The sequence below is a fragment of the Triturus cristatus genome, chromosome 7, assembly GCF_964204655.1.
Source record: "Triturus cristatus chromosome 7, aTriCri1.1, whole genome shotgun sequence".
Taxonomy (NCBI): Eukaryota; Metazoa; Chordata; class Amphibia; order Caudata; family Salamandridae; genus Triturus; species Triturus cristatus.
Window position 1 is genome coordinate 1,063,194,139 of NC_140590.1, and position 27,267 is coordinate 1,063,221,405.

The window sequence follows — 27,267 nt, forward strand, 5'->3', positions numbered from 1 at the left end:
TTTACCTTGTATTGTGCCTGCAGTTTCTTTTTCATTCCTGCTTGCCCTTAGTAACTGTTTTCTTATATTTCTCTTCCGCCCTTCCACCTCCCTTATTCTGCCTTACCCTTTCTTGCCCCAGGGTCAAAATCTGATGATGAAAACTAAGTGCCAGTCTGCAAAAATGAGAGTCAGTGCCCACCACCTTCAACCACCTGAATAGATTAAGCACTGCATGATCCTAGTCCAGACGGAAGCCAGGGTGCGTTACTAGTAAGGGGCAGACATGCTGGTAATGCAGAGAAGAAAGCTGAAGCACAAACAATGCTCAAGAATACAGAAATCAATGTGTTATTCAGTTTAAACAGGAAGGTAGTATTACAGTTCCAGGTGCTGCATCCGGTACGGGATGAAATTATAGCGCATCATTGATGCACAATCAATATCGCCCCTTCCTGTTGAGGAGTATCAAAAAGAGAGTTCTTGGGAGATCATTCAACCACAAGGGTCAAGAGATGCGGCCTAAAAGAGAGAGGATTTCAGACTTAACTGCAGCACTTTCCATTTTTTAGAGATGGGGAAAAGCCTTCTCTGCGGAGGGTTTTAGTGGCCAAGAAGGACCGAAAAATATTGCACAGAATTGTGAGAGCAAAAACACATTCATTGCACGCCTCTTCACCCTTTCAGAGGTGCACAAACTTAGATTGTACACCGTTTGGATGAATAATGTGTGCAAGGTTTTACCCGGCGAAAATCACGTGGGCCAAAATCCTTGGGGTCTGTATTTAGCTCCTGGGTCAGATGCCCGATTCGGATGCAAACAGGAGTTTGCACTTGAATAGAGTTTTGCACAAGGGTCAACATGAGAATAACAGTATTTACTAAGAAGCAGTTAGGCAGGATCTCAAAGCCAGGCAATGCATGGGCCCAAAGCTCCTGTAACCCTGTATACCATGTGACCAGAGAAAGAAGTTTGGAGAAAGAAGCTGTTTGTAGCAAGGTCAGACTGTGGAGAAGTGTGGCTCACTGGTTAGAGGAGGTAGACCTGGAAGCTGAGGTCAGCCTGGGACCAGGGTTCAATTCCCGGCTCGGCTGGGTCTTGAGCCCATAAATGTCCATGGACTCGATAATTCTCGCTCCAGTGCATACTTGATTCATGGGTTCACACTCTGCGACTCTGGGCAATAGCTTGCTTAATCTCCACATGGGCCCCTTGCGGCGGGATGCCTGGCTTTCACCTTGCGGATGCCCTGCCGGGTTATCTCACAGGGGAATACCAGGACGGGTTCCCTAAGCAAGCGCTTAGAGACCGCTTGGTGATTTGCGCTATATAAATTCCTGCACATTTACATTTACTAAGCATATGTCTAATGACCCTGTAACCCTGCATACCATGTGACCAGAGTAAGATGTTTGTAGCATGGTCAGGCCATGCATGGGCCTAATGCTCCTGTAACCTTGTATACCATGTGACCGGAGAAAGAAGATGTGTGTAGCATGGTCTGACTATGCATGGTCATAATGCTTCTGTAACCCTGTATGCCATGTGATTGGAAAATAAGCTCTTTCAGTAAGGTAAGGATATGCATGGCCCTAATGACCCTGTGACCCTGCATACCATGTGACCGGAGAAAAGAAGATGTGTGTAGCACAGTCAGGCCATGAATGGACCTAATGCTCCTGTAACCTTGTATACCATGTGATTGGAGAAGGAAGCTGTTTGTAGCAAGGTCAGGCTATGCCTGGGCCTAAAGCACCTGTATACCATGTGACCAGAGAAAATAGCTGTTTGGCGCTTAAGATTTTCGGAAGCAGATATTCTTTTAGTCTATGTTTGAAGGTAGGGGGGAGAGGGGTTTTGTCTAATGCACCCTTGCATATTGTTCCTGATCCTGGGTACAAATCCTGAGAAGGGATTTGATAAAGTAGCAATTTTGGGCAGAGTATATTGATGCTTCAGAGAATTCTACACCCAGATTTTAAGTTTCATTTATAGATTATTGGACTTATTTAGTTTGAAAGTTTTAAAAGTAATGTGTGCTGACATTCGAATGCATTTATATGTTATATGGAGCCAGTTGAGATGCTATATCATCGACGTTTTATGATCAGATTTTCTTGTGTCTAAAATCATTCATCCATGAAGGACGTCATTAGTGGTGGCTCTTGGTACTGCAGGTAAGCCTGAAAGAATAGATATCCCATAACAAATACTGTTATTCTAACATCTTGAAATGCTCTCTGTTCAATGGCAGGATGGTACAATGTGTGAAACGCTGGTCCCTTACTTCTGCAGTGAACTACAGTCCCTGGACGCTTCACTCGTCCCGCGCTTTCCCTGCCGCCTAGAGGATTGGTTCCTCTCCTAGATTCTTCTGGATTTCTCGACCACGCACAGATTCGCCCCGCAGCCGGCTCCATTCCGGTTTCCTGGGAATTCGGATCGTCTAAACCAGATCACTGCCAATCGCCCGGCACCTGGACTCAATACGGTGATAAACGGACCCCTGTGCAATCGGCAGCCCTCCACCTTCCCACGCCGGTTCTTCTGCTCAATTAGCAGTGTTTTCACGCTTGCCTAACGCTTTGCCTCATCTGGCTTTACCATAGCTTACGATTGATCTCTCTTGCCTGGACGACTGACCTGTCCTATGCTAAGTTCAGCACTTTTTTTTTTAAAAGTGAACATTGTCCTGATGATGACCTGAAATCAATTAGGTTGAAACGCCGTCGACTACCCATCATAGAACTTTGATGCTGTTGTGGTCAATTTATTCTTTTCTTTTCAAATTCAAAATACCAACATTGTATATAATTATTTTTATATTTTTGACCACATTGTTACCTTTCATACTCTTCTTTCCGTACACGCTGTTATTCTTCACCCCTGTGTCACTGCGCCGTTCACTATCACTAGCACGCCCAGTGCTCACTTGTGTGGTATGGTCACTGTATATTGAATTGTACTTTAGTGCTGTTATAACTACTTCCAATTAATAATTTTTTCATCTTACCCTTTTTGTTGTGGTCTCCCTTCTTCCTTATTTCCCCCACCCAATGTGATTTACCTCACTGTTTTAATTGCCCTGTTCTAATGATTTCCAGCTGAGATGTTGTTTTGTACCAAACTTTTGCCCGATCTCACCTGGATTAATGGGTCTACTCCTGTTTTTGCTTCTTTTTCACATCCTTTTGAGGCAGGTAAATTTAGTGCCACATGTTATTTACAGCACGTAGAGAGGCTAAAATCTACAGTATGACGTTCTATATAAAATACAAGCTGCTATTAATTGTGTTATGTTGAAAGACATAAAACATCCAGTTTTATAAAGCATTTATTGCCTTATTGTTATCCTGGTTCTACAACATCTGGCACAATTTCCAAATCCATTCGCTTGTGCAAGTCTAACTTCCTTGCTGCATTTGCAGCCATACACCCATTTCCCTATGCGTTGTAATACCCCACAAAGGGGTAATATACTCATGAGTAAATCCTACTTTGAGGGCCTAGAGTGTGCACTCCAAAATGGGGATGCAATGGAAGGTTTGATATCACCCATACTAGAGGTGTGGGTGTTTACAAGTGTATTTTTTGACCGCCTTTCCACCCTGGAGATGGTCAGAGATATGCTTTCGTCAGTGGTAGGAATACATATTGTGCTGCAACAGAATACCGCTAAAATTGATGAGATTTCAAGGAAATGTTATTTTATATGTAAACATATTTCTTCCATGCAGAAATAAAAGAAAGACATATGTGCAATTGTACACACGGAAAGGCATTTTCCCATGCATAAATGAATACTACTTACAGTTACTCATATGAAATTGCTGATGCATTCTCATAAAACAGAAGCCGCCAACATTGTTTGGGAATACTCCTAAAAGACGGTGACTGCCACAACTTTACAGGAGTACTCTTAAAAACCTTTGTAAATTTCAACAATTTGTAAATGTGCACCCATGAGAGGCAGTAAACCTGTAGGTGCAGATTTACAAATTGTGTTGCAGACCAGCCCTGCCAGTTCTTGCCGATTAGGGAGTAGACATACAAGTAGATGGAATGCTTACACTCTTTGGTCAGGTGTAGAAGTCACAATTATGTCATAAGTCTCTTTAACCCACAGTCAACAACCAGGGCCGGACTGGAAACCAAAATCAGGCTTAGCAAAAATGTGCAACCCTGCTGCATACTTCAGGACTTAAGGCCTGATTACAAGTTTAACGGTAAGGGAACTGATGTCGAAACAGCGTTGGAAACCCCGCCACCTAGTTGGTGGTCCGCACCCCATATTACGATTTTGGTTGTTTGCAGAACAAAAGACTGCCGAAGCGTCGCTGCCACTGCCAGCCATTCACCGACCACCTCGATGGTGGCATGTGGAAGGCAACTACCAGGGGGTGGTACAGAGATGTTTACCGCCGTCGGAATTAAGAGTCAGCTTTTTGTCGAACCAACCGTGGCAGGAAAACCACCTGTTTTGAGTCGGCGGAATCGAAGGAATTAGGAGGCATACTCACCCATTTCCTGTTCTTCCCTTCAGTCTTCCATGTGGATCCCTTCCTCCAGGGCCCCCCTTCACAGCAGCATCTTGCCCCGAAGAAAACGACCCTGTTGGGGCTGAAATCCAGTAAGTCCGTTTTGCAGTATTTATTCATTGATTGAACTTGGCACATATGGTCAGGACTCTAGCAATGGGAAAGTACTAGTAGTAGTTTTTTTTCACATCAATCTATCAATCAGGGGCTTGTAAAGAGTGGCTACTCATCCGTGAGGGTTACAAGGCGCGGGGAGCTGCTGGTCCCTTTTGGTGGGACACCATGTGACACATGTGTCATGCATATGTGTTCATTTAACACTTATGCAGTCAACATATACACACCTGCGTCGACACATAAGAAAAAATATCACCCGCTATCAGAAACACTGCTGCTGGACCAGCAGTGACACTGTAATACAGCAGGTGGGAGACCGCCGCGGTATGGCAGTAAGACCGCCAAACTCGTAATCAGGCCTATAGTTTCAAGAATGGGGCTATGAGCCCCCCAGACTTCAGCCCAGTCTGGCCCTGGCAACAACTTCAACATTATAATAATTTAGGTCAGGCAAGGCTAACCTATTGTGTACAGTGGTACATATAGTGGTACATATACAGGGGTACAAATAGTGGGCTTTTGTTCAGCTCTATCGAATCCTTGGCTTACTTGGATCGTCTCCTTTCAGCCATTGACTTGAGACAGTGTCAATGACATGTTGCACCAGCGCAGAGGAGTAGTCTAGTCAAGACATTGGCTATTTGGGAATAAATAAGAGACTATTTTACATCTGAAAAGTGCACTCGAGACGTTTTGTCCACATTCAGTTCTTTATGTCATACAGAGAGAAATACTGTTTTACTTTGAAGCAGCCATTTTCAGCAAGCCTGGCGGCTCATCTCCCTTGCTGCTAAACCCCTGCTTGGATTGTTCATCCAAGCAGGGGTTTAGCTGTTCATCCTTTCTCCTGTTCATCGTCTGCTGCTCATGGCACCCCTTTCCCTAGTGGACAGTAAGGAGATGAAATGCTAAAAGATCTCATGGAGAAGTTGCTCTGTCGACTAAAACCTTTGCCACAATCTGTTTTTCGAAATCTTCTTACTTAAAAACATGGAAAGGTTTGTTTTCAGCCTGTTAATATCAGTTTATTGTTGTACTGTTGCACTGTAAACTGAGAAGAGTATAGTCACACTTTTAATAATACAGCAGACATATTGGTTTTGCCACTGCTTGTTTGAGGAGCAGTACATGCTGCATTTCTGCCATATGTAACTGGTATTGCTATGATTTAATGTTATAAATGTACCTCCTTCGGAAGAAGGAGGCATGAGGCAGCCTTGCTGGGGTGAGCATTCTGCTCATTGGATCATTCCACATCTCCTGTTAACTACATAGAGTTCTGATGATCTTACATGGCAGGCTACACGACTCATGATTGTGAAACTCTGGTAACAATGCAGGTATTACTAACTCGTTTCTAGGTGATAGCGCTGTTTGTCTGATCTTCCATATATCAGGCCTTTTGTTGTTACCTGAGGCCTTATAAAGGCATCGATAGGAGAAGCTTTGCCAATTGACCAAGAAGGTGACAGATGTGCGTACTCCTTTGCACCATAGAGTGCCGAAGGCAGGAGATGGTAGGTCAGCAATGAAAGCTTAAATGTGTAGGGCCCTCATGCAGATCACTGTTGCATGTGCTGGGCCTAGCAGACCTGGCCCAGCACCGACAACCTACCCCTCTGCCGTGGGACTCTGATCCGGCCCAAGCCCTGGGGATGTCTTCCACCGTCTCCCTGAGTCAATGCCAGTCCATCTGTGCAGTCAGGTAAGGTGGACGGGAGCCCCTCTTCAGTGGCCCAGTGCCTGTAGAGTCTCAGCAGTGCTCCGCCGCCATCTTAGCGAGCTGCTCCTCTCCTTTGATCACGCCTCTCAGGGAGTGGGGCCGATGAGCTACGGATTGTGGCAGAGTCCGGGTGCACCAGTGCAGCTCGAGGCCATTTTGGATAGGGCCGCAGTGCTGCATTTAGATCAGGATTCTGACAGGTGGGCAGGAGCCTCCTGTAAATAAGACTACTCTACCATCTTGCTGGTCATAACCTCCAACCACCACCTCCCCCACTCCCGTGTTTCCTTCCTTGAGTACCACGCTGGATGTATTGTTCAGCGTCCTGCAAAGTGATCGATACGACAGGATTGCCAAACAATGGGTGACAAAAATATGATGTGTAATAACATTTCTGGAGGGACGTCCTGTGTCTGTTGTGCATAGTCAAGGCCAGCGTTATGGCGGGGGGAGGGGGGGGGGGGGTCCCCAAGTAAATGATATGAAACTGCTGTCTTCTTCGGACACATGGCCTCACATTTTGTACCACAAACATTGCCATCCGAAATTTTAGCTTCACCATGATTTGCTGTTGTTATCCTTCACCTGTCTACAAAGATGGGAATCTCGCTAGGGATCTCCTTGTTTCCCCTACACCTCTTCATCATCACCTTAATCTGCCCCTTCCCTACGGTTTTCCTGAGATGAGCCTCATCTTGGTCACATGTGCTGCACTGAAGCCTTGAACCTTCACCATGTTAGGTGCTGCGTCGGTTTCAACAGATCCCAGGTACCCCTTGCCTCAGTGACTGCCACGCGCGATGACCAGGGCTAACATTGCTTCAAGGAGCGTGCTCTCTGTTACTAGTTCTTCCAGTATCCGCACTGGATGTCTGTACTTCATGGGAATGGTGGTCTGGGTCGATCATATGATGCTGTCATCTGGTGTAGGCAGGCATTTACAAATGAGTCAAGCTGAGTAACTGTGCGCCCTTTGCAGTTTTATGACATGGCCTCATGTGGGGGCGTGCCGTGTCTGCATGGACTTCCTGCGTCACAGGGAACGAGTAGAGTCCAGATTCTTTTTGGCTCTGTCATCCTATGTAGGCCTCTAGACATTCCACTGAGGGAGGTTTCCTTGTCCCGGGTCTGCCTCCCTGCTGCATTAAACACTGCGTCACTCTCATGGTAATCTCAGGGGGCGAGGTTTTTTTTGTAGGTTTACATCTAATCATTGCTTGAGACCCAAGACAAGAGCACCACACTGGTAACTTTACAGTGGTGACTGCTCTGGATCCAAAGCAGCGGGGTGGGAGTGGGGGGTTGAATAATACAAAAATAAACACACACACAAAAAATATAAAACTTTACTTACCTGCCACTGCGGTCGCCGCATTGTTCCTCTCCGGATACTGGTCCGGTCTAGGGGTGGGCGGAATTAGCGAAATTAACTTTCGCAAATTATCGCGAAAATGTTTAAAATTATCGCAAACAAGCGGAAATATCGCAAAGATGCGGAAGTTTTTTTCCGGCATGTTCGCAAGATTTTCTGCATGGTTGCGGGTCGCCAACTTACCCAAGTGGTTGCTTGCGGGCGCGGCCATCTTGTTTTGAGTTGTCTCGCGGTGCATGATCGCGAGAAGAAAGACGTGATCGCGCGACGCATGACGTCACTGCGGGCGCGAACTGTCGCGAGACAGCGCAAATGGCTAAAAACAATACAACATCTCATGGAGAACGCGACCGGATCAAGAAAACTTGTCGGCGAACGCAGGGATTCAGGTAAGGCGATCGCGCGCGCGCGAGAATGTATTATTTTACAGCGCGAGCAAGAAACAAATTATCGCCAAGCTGCGGAAACCGGAATTTTTGACATTTTCGCGCTCTCCGCGGAACGCGAAAATGTCAAATTATCGCAATTTCCGCAAACGGAACGAAATTTTCGCCCAGGCCTAGCGGTCCCGAGCTGGTGCACATTGCGCAGGCTCCCAGATGCCAGTCCCTGCACTGCTCTAATGCTGGGAATGCTATTCTCAGGATGAGAGAAGCACTGGGATTGGTCTGAGCTGCGTGGTTTGCCGCTTAGACATTGCATAGGAGCCGGTGGCTTTTCACCACCTGCTGTACCACACAGGCGGGTGGAGAAATGCTAAGTGTGCATGATGGTATTGCCAGCCGGACGGACAGTCAAACAGTCATGCGCACTTAGTAGTGCCCATCACCCCTCCTCTCTACTGTTGCACATAGAGTGCATGAGCCTGCCCCACCCTGTGGCGGGGCTCACCTGCAGTTAAGAGGAGAAATAAAATGATAATAAAATTGGTTTATTATCATTTTATTTTTCATGTGTTTAACTTTGCTGTGACCTAGTGGGGCGACGCTCCTCCGCCATAACGGAGGTGCCGCCACTGGTAACTCATGCACAGGAGACAGCTTTTACATCACTTCATGGTAAAGACATGCATGGTAAAGGCATTGCCTGGTAAAGGATGCGTGGTAACGTCATGCGTCGTAATGTCATACAACCCTCATGCACAACACTAAATCACTCCCCACGTAGACCATACCGCAGTATAACAGCCTTCCAACCAAGCACTCCGTCGCAGTAAAGCATACTCCTGCAATCGAGGTGTTTGTCAGAGTTTGAAACGCCATAAAAGTGCAACTGCAATTCAGTATAATATTTAAGATGATGCCACAGCAGCGACGTGTGATCAAAACAGTGTTAACTACTAGTCTATGCATTTCATAAATTAATAGACCTTATGTTATCCAACAGACTTGGTACTTTACGTTATCAGCCTCAAAAAGATGAGAGGCTGAGTTTTGTGGCAATTATCACTGCTAAGATCTGCGTGCATCTAGCAGTAATTTGAACTGGGTTTATATCAGAATTTTATCCTTCCTAGGTCCTAAAAGGAGTACCTACAAAGTTGGGTGGTAACAACTATCCCCGAGCACCATAAGGCAATGCTGTTCATGATGTGCAATAGGTAAACTGGCAATGCCTTTACCAATAGTATTTGTAAATTTACCTTGCCAGAATTGCAATATGTGGCCTGCTCAAAGATCTATGCAGCGCATGTATTCATTTAATCAGCTAATTTTCCACTTGATGAAATTGATCCGTGAACTAAGCGCTCATTGCTGAAATCCAAGCAGAGCTCTTCCGTCCCAGCAGGGACAAGACATTCATATGTCTCTCACAGTAGGGCTAGGAACCTGGCAGAAAAGTTCAAATGAGCCCTTGTAGTAGGATATCGCACCTAGAACAGGGTGTGGGAGCTTACATGGTTCGGTCTTGTCAGTTGTCAGACCACACAGCAATGAAATCAGCTTCTTAGCCTGCAGCCTTTTGGGGGAAATGCTAGAATGGCCAGGGTGGCCCGGCATAGTGACTTTGTCACAAAAGTGGTACATTTAAAGCCCCATGCATTTTTAGGTTTTACCTAGACAGTGTATGTGCTGTTCCTGCGGGACATGTTTACACACAGTGGGCACTCCACACCCCTCTAGTGTACTCTCCTCCACTCCATATGCCACTGCACTCTACGCCACTGCACTTTACTCTGCAGTGCTGTACTCTACGCCACTGCACTCTATGCCACACTGCCCTGCACCACTCTATGCCACTGCACTCTACGCCACACTAGTTTTCTCTGTGCCACTCCATGGCTCTGAAATCTATGCCAGTGAACTCTATGCTGCTTTATTCAGCACCACTCTAGACCACTGTACTTTATGCCGCTCTACTCTGTGCCACTGCACTCTATGCCAATATACTATCCTTTGCTCACTCTACTCTATTCCGCTGCACTGTATGCCATTGCACTCTACAAAACTCTGCACCATTCTACTGTAAGCCGCTGCGCTATACCTCACTCTACTTTACACCACTGTACTCTGCGCCGCTGCACTCTATGCCACTGCACTCTACATCACTACTCTGCATCACTTTATGCCACTTTACTTTATGCCACTGCACTCTATGCCACTCTACTCTACTATGCACAACTCTGCTCTATGCCACTGCAATCTGCTCCATTGCACTCTACACCACTACACTCTGCACCACTGCACTCTATGCCACTGCACTCAGCGACACTCTACTCTCCACCACTCTACACCATAGCACTCTATGCCACTGCACACTATGCCACTGTACTCTGCACCACTATACTCTGTGCTGCTTCACTCTATACCACTGCACTCTACATCACTACTCTGCATCACTTTATGCCACTTTACTTTATGCCACTGCACTCTATGCCACTCTACTCTACTATGCACAACTCTGCTCTATGCCACTGCAATCTGCTCCATTGCACTCTACACCACTACACTCTGCACCACTGCACTCTATGCCACTGCACTCAGCGACACTCTACTCTCCACCACTCTACACCATAGCACTCTATGCCACTGCACACTATGCCACTGTACTCTGCACCACTATACTCTGTGCTGCTTCACTCTATACCACTGCACTCTACGCCATTGTACTCTACACCACTACACTCTGCACCACTGCGCTCTACATTGATGCACTCTGCACCACTCTACTCTGCACCACTCTACTCTACACCATAGCACTCTATGCCACAGCACAGTATGCCACTGTACTCTGCACCACTTTACGCTACTTCACTATATACCACTGAACTATTGTACTCTACAACACTACACTCTGCACCGCTGCACTCTACGTCAGTGCACTCTGCGCCACTGTACTCTGCATCACTGTACTCTACGCCACACCACTGCACAATATAACACTCTACTCTACATCACTATACTCAACACCACTGCACTCTATGCCACTCTACTCTGCACCACTCTATTATATGCCACTAACCTTTGCCTACGCCTGTCTACTCTGCTTTGCAACATCCCACTCTATGCCACTGCACTCTACTGTACTACACTCTACCCAACTCTCCTCTACGAAACTGCACTGTAGGCCACTGCACTCTACACCACTCTAGGCCACTCTACTCTACACTACGCCTCTGCACTGTACACCACTGCACTCTATGCCACTCTACTCTTCTCAGCACCACTATACTCTACCCGACTGCACTCTGTTCCACTGGACTCTATGCCAGCCCACTCTACTCTACTGTGCTCTACTCTAAGCCTCTCCACTCCACACCACTGAGCGTCACTCTTCACCACAACCACTCCACTCTATGCCACTCCACTGTGAGCACTGTATTCAACACCACACCATTCCACTCCACACAGTGCTACTCAACACCACTCTACCCCACTCCACTCTATGCCACTCTTCTTTATGCCACTCTAATGTACTCTGCTCTAAGCCACATCACTCAACCCACTTCACTCCACGCCTCTCCAAGCCACTCAACTCCCCTTCTCTCTCTACGCCACTTTACTCTATGCCACTCTACTCCACTCTACGCCACTCTACTCCACTCTATGCTACTCTACTCTGCTCCACGGCACTACACTCTGTTCCATGCCACTCCATTCAACACCACACCACCCCACTCTACACCGCTCTTGTCCACCCCACTCTATCTTTGCCAATGCTTGTTAGTCATGTGTGCAAAGCAAACCCGTTTGCTATTTCAAGGTCACTGTTCCACAACAATGTGATATACATTTTGATGATCAAGTAAAACCCCATGACCTGCCTCTGTGAAGTGTCCCTAGCAGTGTTGTACCAGAATATCATTGCCACAGTGTCAGCTCTGTAAATCGTATACAATACTCATGCACTTATTCAGACCATCTGTAGGGGTGAACATTTTGCCATCATTGCCACATTCTTTTCTAGTGGCAATGTTTGTGGGGCTTTTAATCTCTACAGCACCATCTAATGACTAACCCGGTGCTTCGTGAGGACCCTTACTTGTGTACCCTAAAAGGGGGAGATCCCCATGGGTTTCATCACTCTAGTACCAAGGGAACAGCCCCTTCACACCCTCTATATTGTATCAGACTGGTAGCAGCAGGTCATCGTTTTTGGGGTGCGGTATCTACACCCAGGGGAGATGCCTGCTGGTTTACCTTTTTGAATTATGCACAGAGGCTTTTCCTTTGTGCCTATGACTTTGTATGTTTGAGATCTTTTTTAACTTTACTTGCATAAATTTTGCAATACTAAGTGCAGTCATAAAAACCTGTGTGCATGATATGCATGTCTTGCTGCCAAGTGCATGTGCATGTTTGAAAGGTCCAGCCAATCAGCAGTGCTAAGAAACCATATGGGTGTATGAGCACGCTGTAACACACTGAACTTGATACAAAACTAAATGTTTCACAAATATTAACCTCGACCCGCCAATCAGAGCTACCATCAGCTCTTTGCAAATATGTATTTATGAGAATTGTGGTTGCAAGATGAAGCATGAGCCCTACCTGTCTCTCTGCCTCATGACTCTTTGCCTGACCTGTCCTCTGTAGATCTTCTCCTTTTCCCCTGTCTCCCCTGCACAGCTGTCTTACCTTGTCTTTCCCTGTTTCCCTGACTCCCTAAACTTTCACTACCTTGTATTGTAATTGTATTGTATTTGTATAGCGCTTACTACCTCTGACGAGGCATCGAAGCGCTTTTTCTGCAAGTAGCGCGCTACTCCGGAACCCATAAAGGATTAGCGGGGTGAATTAGTACAGTGAATTATGAAAGTAATTTGAATGGTGGATATGTTAGTTATTTGGATTGAGAAGGATAGTGGAGGGATAGAAGAGGGGAAAAGGTTAGCATTTATATAGCGCTTGCTACCCCTGATAAGGTGTTGAAGTGCTTTTTTGGCAAGTAGCACACTACTCCGGAACCGATAAAGGATTAGTAGTGAATTTGTACAGTGAAAATATGAAAGTAATTTGAGTGGTGAATATGTTAGGCAGTTATTTGGATTGAGAAGGATAGTGGAAGGGTAGAGAAAGGAAAAAAGTTTGCACTTATATAGCACTTGCTACCTTTGATGGGGTTTTGAAGTGCTTTTTCGGTGAGTTGCACGCTACTCTGGAACCCATACAGTGTTAGTGTATGACTTGCTCTATCTCACTTTAAAACCATCCCCCCTTTCCCTCCCTACTTATTCCTCTGCGTATTTGTTGGATAAGACCGTCTAAGCATTGGCCCCAGCAGATCCTCTTATTTCCAGACTGTTTCGCTTTCATCTCGGTGATACTAAGGGTTTCCCCTTTTTAGGTCTCGCCTGGCTTGGGCCACGCACATGCGCAGTCTCGCTGGCGAGATTTAATGATTTGGGGTATTTTCTGTAAAGCGCATTAAGCCCCGCCCCTCTTTTCCATTGGCTGGCATCACCGTTTATGCTAAACGGTGGCCAGCCATTGGAAAAGAGGTGTTTGTGACATTTTCGTTCAGCTTTCTGAGCCGTCCCATTTGGACGGGCTCGTCTGCCTTCCTTCTGCCGTGAAAGCTTTCTTATCTTTATCGGCCATGTGTTTCAAACACATGGCCCCATAAAGACAAGAAAGCTTTCGCGACGGGCGAAAGTGAAAGCGGACCGTGCTTGTTTCTTTATGAAATCAGTTTATTTGTGCAGCTTGTTTGCCAGCCTGTTAACATGCCTCTAGATAAACCTGCCCTGGGTGTGCTGCAAAGTTTACCTTCCGTCGTATACAACGCCCCACAGTCTGACTTTTGCTGCTGAATACTTTGCTTTTCCTTGAGCCTCATTTAGTTCACCGAGCCTCATAATGTGTTGCTCTGATGCCGCATAACTCTGGTGGCCCTGAGCAGGCAGTGTCACAGCAGTCAGTTGCACATGAATGGTTTATCTTTGTACCACGTGTGACGGAGCCCTCCACGTCACTGCATGAATGGTGCCACCCCAGCCGCCAGCCCCAACTGGCCTGCAGATGCCTGCGCGCAGCTCTTTAAAGTCACTGAACCCTACAGATTACCAGAACTGTGTGCCTCGTAAAAATTCCCCACATCCCATCTCGGCGCTGGGCCTCACAGCGCACTCATGTCACGGTCTTTGGGAGCCACTTTTATTGGATTTGTGTGTGGGAGGGGTGGGGGCTCGTCGAAGAGCTGGGCCCTCCCCATGTGAATCTGTCCATCACCCGCTGGGATTAGCCGCGCTCAGGCCGGACCCAGAGGCACGCAGCCCCATCCTGAACCGTGTCACCAGGGCTCGTGGTTAATTATAGCCTCAAAAGAGAGGCAACGGGGGATGTGGACAAGTTGGGACGCAGAAGAGAGGGGTCCCCCTCCAGCATGAGGTCTGGCCCTAGCACACCAGGGGCTGTGGACAGCTGTGGACCCAGAAGAGAGGTGTCCCCCTCCTGCATGAGGTCCAGGCCTCCAACACCAGGGGCTGTTGATAGCTGGGGGCCCAGAAGAGAGTCCCCCAGCATGAGGTCTGGGCCAAGCACACCAGGCGCTGTGGACAGCTGGGGACCCAGAAGAGAGTGGTTCCAGGGTTTTAAGTGGGATGAAAAAACTGGGGGGGTCTCTCTAAGGGGTGTGACCAATTTAATTAAGAGTATGGCTTAAAAACATGTAAGCCAAACAATTTGTGCTTAGCATAGTGTGCCGCCTGACTTGTATTTTGCGGTTTCTCTCATTGCATCCAGACATATGATACAACAAGTAACATCATACCTAAAACAAGGCAGGACTATTGGCTTTGTCAATGGTTGTTAGTTGCATAAGCTAAATAAACAGCAGCTATGGCTTGTATATAATATTGAAAAGGCTTCCACTTAAAGCCCTGGTGACACCACGACGATGTTTCTGCTCCTGAGTTTCAAAAAGAGAAGGGAAATCCGGAGAGAAAATGACTCTCTTTAAAGGATTTTCCTTCCCCTACAAGGCTCACCTGCGATGATGTCACGCCATGCCGTAACTTCTCCACTAGTGAGAAGTGAGCAGTGTGAGCAGCGCACATGATGTGCCTGCTGTCACTGCAGCCCGGAAAATAACGGCCCGCCTGTGCCAGGGCACAAAACAGAGCCCGATAGAGACCCGTTTCCAGGCCCCCTTTAAACAAGCATTGGCATAGCCAATAGGTCTCGCCTTTGGGACCTTATACGTGTTTAGCCATGCAACAGTTGATGTTGTTGCACCAAGGATATTGTGCTGGATAACTAAACACTTAAAAGGTCCCAAAGGCGAAACCTATTGGCTATGCCAATGCTTGTTGTGGTTTGGCTTGACAGCAGAGCTGTTTGCCAGACAATTATGTGAGAAACACTAGGAGAGGGGCTGTGTTTCTTCCCACAAGTTCGAGCAAGGAGTACATGTTTTGATGAGGCAAAAGGTGTGTGCTTCCACAAAAAAGTGCTTGCCCTCCACGCAGCTGTGATCATGTTGTTTATTGATTCGGCTGCATGAGGTTGAGCTTTCAGGGATACACACACACACATAACATTGCAATGCCATTGAAGTGTCTTAGATAGCTAGATCATTTATGGTGTTTTTCTCTGGAAGCAGTGCAGATTGGAGAAAGGCCGTCATTTGCCTACATGGATTTATAGGTCTGGCATGATAGTGCATTCACAAACCAGACCTATTTTCATTGCCAATGCTTGTTTTATGGTCTGGCATGAATGGGGAGCGGTCGCCAGAAAATTATGTAAGAATTACCAAGAGAGAAGGGCTTTGCTCCGCCCCTATGTTGCGAGCCAAGAGCACATATTTTGATTGGGCAGAAGTGGTGTACTTCCACAAAAAAGTGCTTGCTTGCTCACCACATACTGTGATAATTTTATTTATCCAGAAACCTTGAACTTTCAGGGGCAGGCACATTACAGCATAGAGCTATTAAAGTGTCTTCGGTAACAAGATAATTGATGGTGTTTTTCTCTGGCACCAGCACAGATGGGAGGAGAGCAGTTATTAATCTACATGAATGTTTAGGTCTGGCTTGCCAGTGCAACGGTCACCTGTCCTTTTAAATTACATCAATATTATTCGGCAGTTTTGTTTCCACCCGTATAGATTTCCATCCCCATACTGTCTCCTTGTAATGCTCCACATTACCATACAACAGTCCTGTAAAGCCAGAACTAAAGGCATTACCAATGCCTGTTTTTTCCACCACAGGGGTTCACTAAGAAAAATTACAATGTACATAAATAGTTCTTTTTTTTAATTTACACGGCGCCGAACACCCTTTCGTTATTCGTTTAAGGCAATCGTATCTTCGTTGGCAACTAAAAGTCCCGGTGCCCCAACATCTAAATATCATCAAGATTGTGTCATTTGTGAGACTTGAATCTAGCTTTATTTACTGCGTCATTTGGGCCTTGGAGTATACTGCGTTTATGCGGCTACTCATGGGAACGGAATGTCGGCCCCCGTAACTGTGATGTTATGGTTTGGCTCCAAGCCAGGCCTCCCCTAATGAGTTAAGTGAGTAACTAAGGCTCGTTTGCCGTTTTATAGCATGGCCTCGTGTGGTGCCCCTGTCTGCGGAGCATATAGTGTGTCACGGAGAGACACCGCATTATTCTTTGTCCAGTCACCTGAGACAGTCAAGTTTCTGTTCAGCCTCCCAAAAAACACAGTGTATGTTTCTTAAAACAAAACATAGCGGACTGCAGGATCGAACAATTATTTAAAGCGATCTTTTAACGTGTTAGTGAGAAAGTGAAGCTATGTGTAATTTCAGTTTGTGTTCATGAAGCAGTTTTTGTTTTCCTTAATGCAGTAGAATTTCTAGCTCCCGGTCACACTGATGTTTGTGCCATGGTAAACGTCCTTTACAACGACTGCGTTACAACGCATGTCATTACCCCGCATTTTTACTCCGCAAAATCTTTTACAACACAGGGCTTTACACTGCAAAGCATTACAACGCATTCCCCTTTACAACACCCCGGTGGAGTTAAAATAGTAAATTGCGTTGTAATGGACAATGCATTGTAAAGGATTGTATTGTGAAACCCTGAGTGGTAAAAGATTTTGCGGCGTAAAAAATGCGGGGTAATGGCACGCGTTGTAAATGCGTGCGGGGTAAAGGGTCATATTCTTGTGCCATGGCTCATAGAAACTCCCTTTTAAATCTTGTAGTGTCAAATGTTCATACTATGGCCTCCGGTATTAGCTAGCTGTCAGGAGTCATATTGAAACCGTGTTGTGTGGTCATTTGTTGTTAAATCAATGTTTTTATAGCACGGTTGGTATGTCTTTGTAACGCTTTCTAAATGAGGCCATTCTTTTCGCCCAGTTTCAGGAATTTCATTGACCAGCTCTATGGTACTCTTAGTGTCATGGAGTTGCTCAATACTGATCTGTTTGTTCGATGTATTTAAGTATTTAATAGTGGTGGTTAGTATTGGTTTTTTTTTTTTTTTTTTTTTTTTTTTTGAAACCGTTTATTGCAGTTCGTAAAAGTTACAAGTATGGGCCTACAACCATCCGGCCGGCCGCTAGAATGACAAAAACATATTGCACACATACAGTAAAAGTCTCTAGGCAGTGTAGAGCAGTGAAAACAGGAGTAATCAATGGTGCAGGCCACACAGCTCCAAGCCCACAGTACGGTTCCCTTTTCTTGAAACAAAACAACACCAAAAAACCACACCCGCAAGGCAACCCGCGATCCAAAATAACAGCACGTGCTCCATAAGTGGGGGATCCAAACCAGCAGCAGAACTCTGGAGAGGGGAATGGGAATAGATCAGGGACTGGGGGACCGCGCGCCCGCGGCTGAGGGAGGGGGGCCGTCTAGGGAGACGGAGCAGGCGAGGCAGCCGGTAGCAGTGGTGGCTCACAAATACCCCCGCGGTAGGCGTTCCAGGGGCCCCAGATTTTCACCCACGCCCCAGGCTTACCTCTCGCCACATACACCACCTTTTCACGAAACATACACCAATCCATATGCTCTTTCCAGTCCGACACCGCCGGGGGCCTCTGGGATCCCCACAATTGAGCAATGTCGCGCTTGGCTATCATGTATCCCAGAGTCACCCACCGCGTCTGCGGGACCGAATAGTCATTCGGTTCCCATACATTCAGCAAGCATCTCCTCGCTTCAGGCAGCAGCGCAACACGCGTCACCACACGCAGGACCTCATGCACACCACGCCAGAATCGCTCCACCTTCGGGCACTCCCACAGTATATGCATGAAAGTCGCCAACGCACCACAGCCACGCTTACACATTCCGTCACCAGCAAAGCCCATACGCAGAAGCCTTGGCCCCGTCACGTAAACCCGGTGAAGGATCTTGAGCTGGACGAAACGAAGGCGAGCCGGGATGGCCACCTCTTTCGGAGAGGCCACCGCGGAAATCCAATCCTCATCGTCCAGCTCCAGCCCGTCGGCAACCCAAGCCTCGCGGAGACTAGTCAGCAGGCACGATCTATCGTTGATCAGTTTTTTGTATATGAGGGAGATCGTGCTGTCCGGGACATGGCCATCTAGGACTCTGTCCTCCAGGGGGGAAGACTCCGGAATGGATGCGACATCCGGGAAGACGGAGCCCAGCGCATGGCGAACCTGTAGGTACCGAAAGTACTCACTGCCCTGCAGCTGGAACTCCGCCTGCAGCGTCTCAAAAGTTTTGAATCCCCCCCTCGTCCAGAGATCTCCCACCGTGCTGATTCCGATCGTGTCCCACTTCTCGAAGCCCTTCGACGTCCACAGGGAGCCCAACCTCTCAGACGCATACAGCGGTGACGCCCGGGTCAAACGGTCCTTCCACCCCATAGCTGCATTAGCCGCGTGCCAGACACGCACCATGACACGCGTCGGTCCCGTCAAACGGGAGTCGGGCGCGCCAGCGTAGAGCGCTCGATTGTAATCGCCACCGGGCAGGAGCATCTTATCCATCTCGAATGCCGGGTTCAAGGCGGGCCCGTAAAGGCCATGATTAATTGCAGCTAGTTGGGAGGCCCAGTAATACCGTTTAATGTCAGGGAGGGCGACCCCCCCATCGTACCACGGGAGCGTCAATTTAGCCAGAGCAATGCGCGGCCTCCCGTCCCAGAACAGGCGCCGCTGGAGGCCCTCCACCTCACGGAAATAGCGTGCCGGGACCAAGTCCATAGTATTCTGGAGGGCGTAGAGGAAGCGTGGCAGGGACATCATTTTAAACAAGGCCGCTCGGCCGAGCGGCGAGAGCGGCAGACGCCGCCAGCGCACCACGTCCTCCCTCAAACGCCGGAGGGGGGGTAACAAATTCCGCTCGTAGCGGGCCTCCGGGTCAAGAGTGATATAGATACCCAGGTACCGAAAACCTTGGGAGGCAATCTGGATCGGACAGTCCCGTGGTAGGGCCGGAGCCTCCCCGGAAAGCACATATACACAGGATTTCGCCCAGTTGATGACCAGGCCTGAGTTGCGACCGAATGAACGCAAAACATCAACCAGGACGATCAGTGATTTACGCGGGGAGGCGAGATACAGAAGGATATCGTCAGCATAGAGGCACACACGGTCCTCATGCTCGGGGGTCCAGCGGAGACCACGGATAGAAGGGTGCCACCGCAGCCACTCCGCCAGGGGCTCCAGGGCCAGGGCAAACAGGAGAGGCGACAGGGGGCAGCCCTGTCGCGTACCCCTCCCCAGCGCGAATGGGGCCGAGACTCGCCCATTCACTACCACCTGCGCCAATGGGCCCGAATATAGCAATTTGACCCAGCTAATGAAACCCGGGCCAAACCCGAATTTTGCCAGCATCGCCCAGATGTATGGCCATTCAAGCGTATCAAACGCCATGGTGGCGTCCAAGGACGCCAAGATGGCCGGCTCCCGCACAAATGGGACACGCGCGAGCACCCCGTGCAAGCGCCGCAGATTGAGCGCCGTGTTGCGGTGCGGTATAAAGCCAGATTGGTCTTGGTGGACCAAATCGCCCACCACGCCAACCAACCTGTTGGCCAACACCTTGGCGAGGATTTTGGGCTCCGCGTTCAAAAGCGAAATCGGCCTATAGGATGTGACCCGTTCACGGGGCCTCCCCTCCTTGTGGATCACCACAATTGTGGCTAGACGCTGGTCCGGCGGGAGGGAACCCCGCGAGTGGGCCGCCAGGAACATCGCGCGCAGGTGGGGCGCCAACACATCCGGGCGTAGCTTGTAGAGCTCGATGGGAATACCATTGGGGCCCATGGCCTTGCCGGATGCAACCGAGCGAATAGCCAAGGCAATTTCGTCCGAGGTGGGAGGGGCGTCCAGCGAATCCCTGTCCTCCACCGTTAGGGAGGGCAGTGCGATGTCCCGAAGCAGGGCATGGGAGTCTGCCTCCGAGCAGGGGGAAACCGGGGAGTAGACTTCGCGGAAATAATCCGCGAAGCAGGAGACAATGGCTTCCGGCTCAGTGACACACGCACCATCAACACTCTCAATCAAAGGCACCACACGGCTCGCTCTCTCCCTCTTATCCAACCACGCAATCAATTTGCCAGCCTTATCACCCACATCATACAATCGCCCCTGCTGCTCTCTACTGAGGCCCCTGGCCGCCTCCGTGACGAGGGCCCGATAGGCCGCCTGCTTTAGGTGTAGAACATGCAACTTGGTTAGTATTGGTTTTTGGTTTGAATTTGATGTGCTCAGTCATGTACAGATCTTAGTACTGTGGGTTGTGCATGGAGTGTACTTACTGTGATCTTTGCCATTTATTTTGCTCCATGAGGGTTCTTGGATATCAATTAGGGCCACGTTCCTATCCAAATACCTAGCCTTGGTTTTGTATTGCTAATTTTTGGCTGTGTTGCAATTTAAGTAACCCGTTCTGAGTGGTCTGAATGGTTGAAGAGCTTGCTGTAGGGACTGCCACACTAGGCCAACACTTTGGCTTTGATGTTATCTTGTGAGAATGCGGTGTGTCTAGCAAAGGTGGCCTGTTGGCTCTGCGAGGGATGATTGTTTCAAGGGAGTTAAGGGGTTTTAAGATAGTTGCTACAACACAGCCAATGTCCTTTGGCTGTTGTATTGCGTTCAACCGATCAAATTAGTATAGAGAGACTGTTTTTTCAGGTGCTCCAGAAGATGCCTTAAAGCCTATCTGTGACCACAGTCGATCAAAATCATGCAGCACAGCAAAACCATACTGACTGACTGTATAGATTGTCACATTAACATTTTGTGGTAGGTAAAAAGCTCTTGTCATTGCAACCAATTCTGCCACTTTTGCTGAAGTTACTTTCGGCAGATATGATGCTTCAAAAATTCCAGAAATACATCATATTGGATAGGTAGCCTTCAAAGCTGCAAACTTTCCAAACTGGATTTTCAAACAGGAACTTTGAACAAATAAAGTCAGATCAGCCATTTCTAGAGGAGTTTCTTTGATATCTGGTCTTGGTTTGGTAAATAATTCTGTGACTGCTATGTAGTCGTGTTCATGTTCATCATCTTCATCACCATTTTCCTCAATGGCCCTGTCTTCAGAAACTTTGTCTGGAATAGAAAGTAGCGTTACTGGATTCAGTGAATGACACCTCTTAAGCACAATGTTCTCTGTTGCTAGTATGCTGCTATCTGGTCAATCGGCTGTTTGTCATATGCTGAGTTCTTTTATGTGTTAACAGGATCCCAATTCAGTGTGGGACATATTCAATGAATGTACTGCCCATCACTGTATCTTCATTTTGTTCAGTAGCCACGCAAACAGCCGCCACCGCTTTCAAACATCCAAGAAGACTTACAGCTACTGGATCCAACACAGCTGAAAGGTAGGCTGCAGGACTCACAGTCCCCCATGCTTCTGGGTGAGAATTGATAATGCACACCAACCTCTTTCATGGCAGTGAAAAAGAGAAATTATAATCAGGCATTCCAAGGGCAGATGCATTGCATGAATTCTCTCTGCATACCTGGTAGGCCTCTGGAAATTCTTTGTCAATTGGTATCGGGTCCTTAATGTCACTGTGTGTTATCCTTATTAAAGGCTTTACACTTAGGGAAACGTTCAGAATATACTGATGACAGTTTCCAACAATTTCCAGGAACATCCTCACTTCCCTCTGGGTGGTAGGAGGATATATTTTCAGAATTGCAGGAACACATTCTTTTGAGACTCCTCTTGCACATTTTTTAATATGATGACCAAAATAAATTACTTCCTTTTTACAGTACTGCTTCTTTATTGGGAAAACCTTGTGACCACTTTTAGCTAAATTATTCACCAAAGCAATTTTGTCAAGTTTACAGTCCTCTTTTGCCTTTGATGCAACCAGTAGGTTATGAGTATATTGGACCAAGACTGAGTTATAGGGCCACCTCAAATTCTGTAGATCTTTCTTCAGAATATGAATAAAGTTTGAACGATTTTAGTATACCCTTGTGGGACCCTACACCAAGCAAGAACTTCATTTTGGAATTGAAATACAAATAAAAATTGGCTCTCCTCATCAAGCGGCATGGAGAGAATGTTTGGCATAAGTCAGTGGATGATTACTATTCCACATCTAATGGAATTTCGAACAAAATTACTGTTGGATTCTGTACCAATGGACAAAAGGGAATGTCAATTTTATTAATGTTTCTTAAATCTTGCACTATATGCCAATTCCCGCTTCGTTTCTTTATCCCTACCACAGGAGAGTTGCAAGGACTTCCAAGTACTTCCCAAAGAATTCCCTGCTCAAACATTTTTCTTTCTTACTTTTGCCTCTTTTGAAAATTATACTGTTTAATTCTGGGAAAAACTGCATCAGGCTTTACTCTAATCTTAACTGGTTCAGCACTTGTTTACCAGTGCTATCGCTTTACCAGAGAAATCCCAAACTTCTTCTTTGACTGCATGTCTTAAATTCAGAAGCAGGTCATCTTTTGTCAAGCTGGAAATAATTGAACCCTTGAATCTTGTGATTTCATTTTGAACATTGAATCCTCACCTTGTGTGCAGTAAATCACACAGTACATTTTTCAAAGCAAGTCTAAGCCCAACAAATTCACAGTACTTGAATTGCACAAAACGAGCTGATGTGTATTTACCATTTGTCCTATTTTAATTGGAACAGCTGCTGTAACCTGATGAACAATTTGTTTATTACTGATCCCTACAACTTGGACTTCTTCCCAAGAGGGGTAAGTTTGGGACTTCCACAGAATGAATTGTATAATGGCTAGCCCCTTTTTCACCAAAAATGAAACAGGGTGGCCATTGACTTCACCTTCAATGTGTTGGTCACTTTAGTCTACCTCCATGGCTGCTCCAAATAAGAAAATTAAGAAGAATCATTTCCCAGAATCAATGGGTTCTGTTCGTACCCGGGACTATATGACATTCAGTTTTTAATATTTTGCTGGAGCACTGGAGCAAAAGGCATTGTCATGAGATGAGAAACAGTTTCTGATCATGCACACTCTTCGCAGAAGTCGGTTGGGTTGGGGCCATTGCCAATGTTTCTTTCTGCATCTAGGGAGCAAATTAATTCTGAATTCTATCTGGCTTTTGTCTACATTCTCGCTTCCAGGGCCCAATTTTACACCAGACATGGCAAACAGCGTTCCTTTTTAGCATTTAAACATTTGCATTCATCCTACAATTGTTTACCATTCCTCTTCCATGACCTTGCACTTTCATCATCCCATTCACCCCAGTGTTTCTAGATTGTGCATGAAACAAAACCAAACCCATCAACTGATTCTCAAAGTGCTTTGTCTAGGCAACCATCAATTTCTCCTTAATTTTCTGCTGCTTCAAATTAAACCAATCTCCACTGCACTTGACCAGCTTTGAAATCTAATCTATACTCTTTGTCTACCAGCACATTTCACTTTGCTGTATGGGAATACTAAGTTATGGACACAAAAACATAACAAAAACAGAGATGAAACCACTGATAAAATATTTCTCTATCACATCGACTTCGCTAAGTTGCTGGAAAATCTACATAGGTCGCTCATAATAAGCATACCTTGACCCTTTCGGTTCCTTTGAGGTCCTCACAATTTTTCCCAATTGATATCCTTTTCAGGCACCTTTTTTTTCAAATGTTAAATCACCTGTCTATATTTGTAGCTACCTCCTCAGAGCGAGCATTAGTAGGAGCACTCAAGCTACTTCATAAGTTTGTCAAGCTACTGCAACCTTTCATTCTGCCCCAAGTCACTAGAGAATACAATTTCATATAATGAATCAGTCCATAGCATTTGTGAAATTATAGTCAACCTATGAACCTCCTGATATCACCTTGCAGGCTCCTTCCACCATTATGGAAATTTCGTAATAAAAACATAAGGATCAGTTCTCATCCAAAGCACATGTACTAAATTCCCTCTATGTACTTACCCTTTCCCTTAATGGAAACTCCAAAAATCATTCCTGATCTTGCTTCTGAATCACAAGCTGATTCTGTTGCCGTGCACTTTAACATTTTAGCTTTCTTTTTACTTGCTGTCAGTCTCTTCCCTCTTTCTTTGTCCTTCTTCAATTTACTCCATTCCCTTGCCTTTTCAATTAAATATTTAATATGAGCTCTGAAAGTCATTACTCCAAATTTCTTTATTTCATCATGAGTCAAATCCATTTTATAATTATTTGTCACATTTGTCATTTTGCTGATGTCAATCTCAAATTCATCAGCTAATTCTCCAAATTCATTGTATGCTTCATTCTCACACCTGTGCTTCTTTAATCACATACCTCCTTTCATCAACAGTGTAAGTCAATAATCTGTTTAAATCAGTTATCCCTCTCAAAATCGATTCAAGTTCAATTTTACAAAGTACAATATTAACAGCTCTCTCTTTATGGGGATCCTCAGTGACAGGCGTATTAACAGGTGAGTCAGTTTGAATATGAAAAGCATGTGGTATCTCTGCTAGCACCATGCAATGCTGTCTTTGCAATCTCAGATGGAGCACTTGCTCTTATACTCACAACCACAGCAGTAGATGGATTTTGTATTTGTACAGCTGTACTATTTCCTGCTGGACTCCACTAGGTACCTTACTAGGGGCAGGACCAATTCCCTATGCTCAATTAGTTTACGGAGGAGGTCTGGAATTCAAACGATCATTTAGAAAATGATCGTCCTCATCTGTACCATGATACTTTTTTTCTCCCTCATTAGATTTCTTTTTGTCATCAGTTTCTTTGACTATTGCAGGAAAAACTTTCAAACTCTCCACCGTATTATTGTACGGTTTCTACTGATTCAGTAAGACTGTGCGTTTGGGCAGCATAAGCGTCAAAACTATGAGGACTGAGTCCACTCAAACCATCAGATTATGTTGGCCTGATTCCTGGCAAGCTCACAATGCACCATCTGGACCCCTAAACTTCACAGGGTACCTCATTATAATTTCACTTGTAAAGCGCATGAATCACCCCATAAGGGTATCTCAGCGCTAGGACCGCATAAGTGAACTAAGGAGACCGGATTAAAAGTCTTCAACAATTTCCTAAAGGCCAGGTAGTTAGCACATTGACGCAGGCAAATGGGGAGATCGTTCCAAAGGTGTGGGCCAAGGTGATAGAAGGCCTTACCACCTTGACGGGACTTTTTAAAGCGTGGGACTAAAATCAGGGTTTTGTCTCCTGACCTGAGGGGTCTCAGGGGCACATAGTTAACAAATTTGTCATTGAGATAACTAGGACCTAATCTATATACTGCTTTGTAGGCCATACAGCATACTTTGAAATTAATCCTTTTGCGTATTGGTAGCCAATGCAGTTTCTTCAGCAAAGGGAGTGAGGCTGTTCTTGGGGTGGGGCATTGGTCACCAAGCAAGCCGCGGTGTTTTGGACAACCTGTAATCTGTTTATGTCTTTTTCGTTGGCTGAGATCAACAACGCGTTACAGTAGTCTAAACGGCTTTATCATCAATGCCTGAATTAGGGTTTTCCTCGAAGACAGTGGAAGGAAAGGGAAGTCTCTTCTGAGCATGCTAAGAGTGTGGAAGCAGGCTCCGATGGTAGTAGAGACATGGTCTCTCAGGGTAAGTTTTTGGTCCAGTCGGACCCCAAGATTTTTCACCACTAGTTTAGGGCAAGGGGTGGGGCCAAGTTCCTCTGGCCACCACCTAGGCGACCACTTGACATTGGCATCACCAAATAGCATTATCACGGATTTGGTGGCGTTCAATTGGAGAACATTTGTTTTCATCCATCCTGCTATAGATTTCATTCCTTCGCAGAAGAGTTCTTGGGTGTGTAGGTCGGATTTATCAAGTGGAAGGAGTAACTGGGTGTCATCAGCGTATGATATAGGGATAAAGCCCAATTTTCTCAACAATCTTGCCAGGAGAGCAACGTAAACGTTGAACAGGGTGGGGCATAAGCAGGATCCCTGAGGTACTCCTTTGGTGACTTTGGTGGTTCTGGAGTGGTATGAGCCTAGGTTAACGGTCTGTGTTCTCTCTGATAGGAAGTTGGTTAGCCATTTCAGTGCTTTCCCTGTAATGCCTATTTCACCCAGTCTTCTGAGAAAAATTTGGTGGGATATGGTGTTGAATGCTGCGGAAAGGTCAAGCAGCACCAAGAGCACCGCCTGACCCTTATCCAACAGCATCCTGATGTTGTCCGTCACTGCTACTAAGGTAGACTCAGTGCTGTATCTGGGGCGAAATCCAGATTGTGAGGAATCTAGGCTGTTCGTGGATTCAATGAATTTGGAGAGATGTGTGTTGATGTGTTCTTCTAAAATTTTAGTGTGGAGGGGAAGGAGCGAGATAGGTTGATAATTTGTAATGTCTTCCGGTGGATTTTGAGATTCTTTTTAATCGGAAGTATCTGTGCAGCTTTCCATTCGGGAGGGAGAGCTCCTTCCTTCAGAGAGCTATTGAGAATATTACAGATGGGGTCTGCAAGTTGTTTGGACAAGGTGGTAGTTAGTTTAGCAGATATCAGGTCTAATGGGGACCCTGATTTAATGCTTTTTACGAGAGCTTCTGTATCTTCTATGGTAAGTAGAGGAAAGTTTTCTAATGAGTTGGTGGCTGGTGGCTGGTGGGATGTGTGGGGGATTGATTTCTGATTTAGGTTGGGGATTAGTGCTTGAAGTGATTTTGTTATAGATTGAAT

At 46.4% G+C, this 27,267-nt stretch overlaps 1 protein-coding gene across 6 annotated transcripts in view; it reads left to right on the forward strand.

The window, feature by feature from the left end:
- FGF1 (fibroblast growth factor 1) overlaps window positions 1-27,267 on the forward strand; it is a 433,963-nt gene that overhangs the window by 359,017 nt on the left and 47,679 nt on the right. Inside the window, exon 1 of one of the 6 annotated variants that reach the window (XM_085618134.1) lies at window positions 21,883-21,967. The exons of the other annotated variants lie outside the window; for them this stretch is intronic. The gene's annotated coding sequence lies outside the window, so the exon portion shown is untranslated. Of the gene's footprint in view, window positions 1-21,882; window positions 21,968-27,267 lie in introns of those variants that run through there. 6 annotated transcript variants of the gene reach the window in all.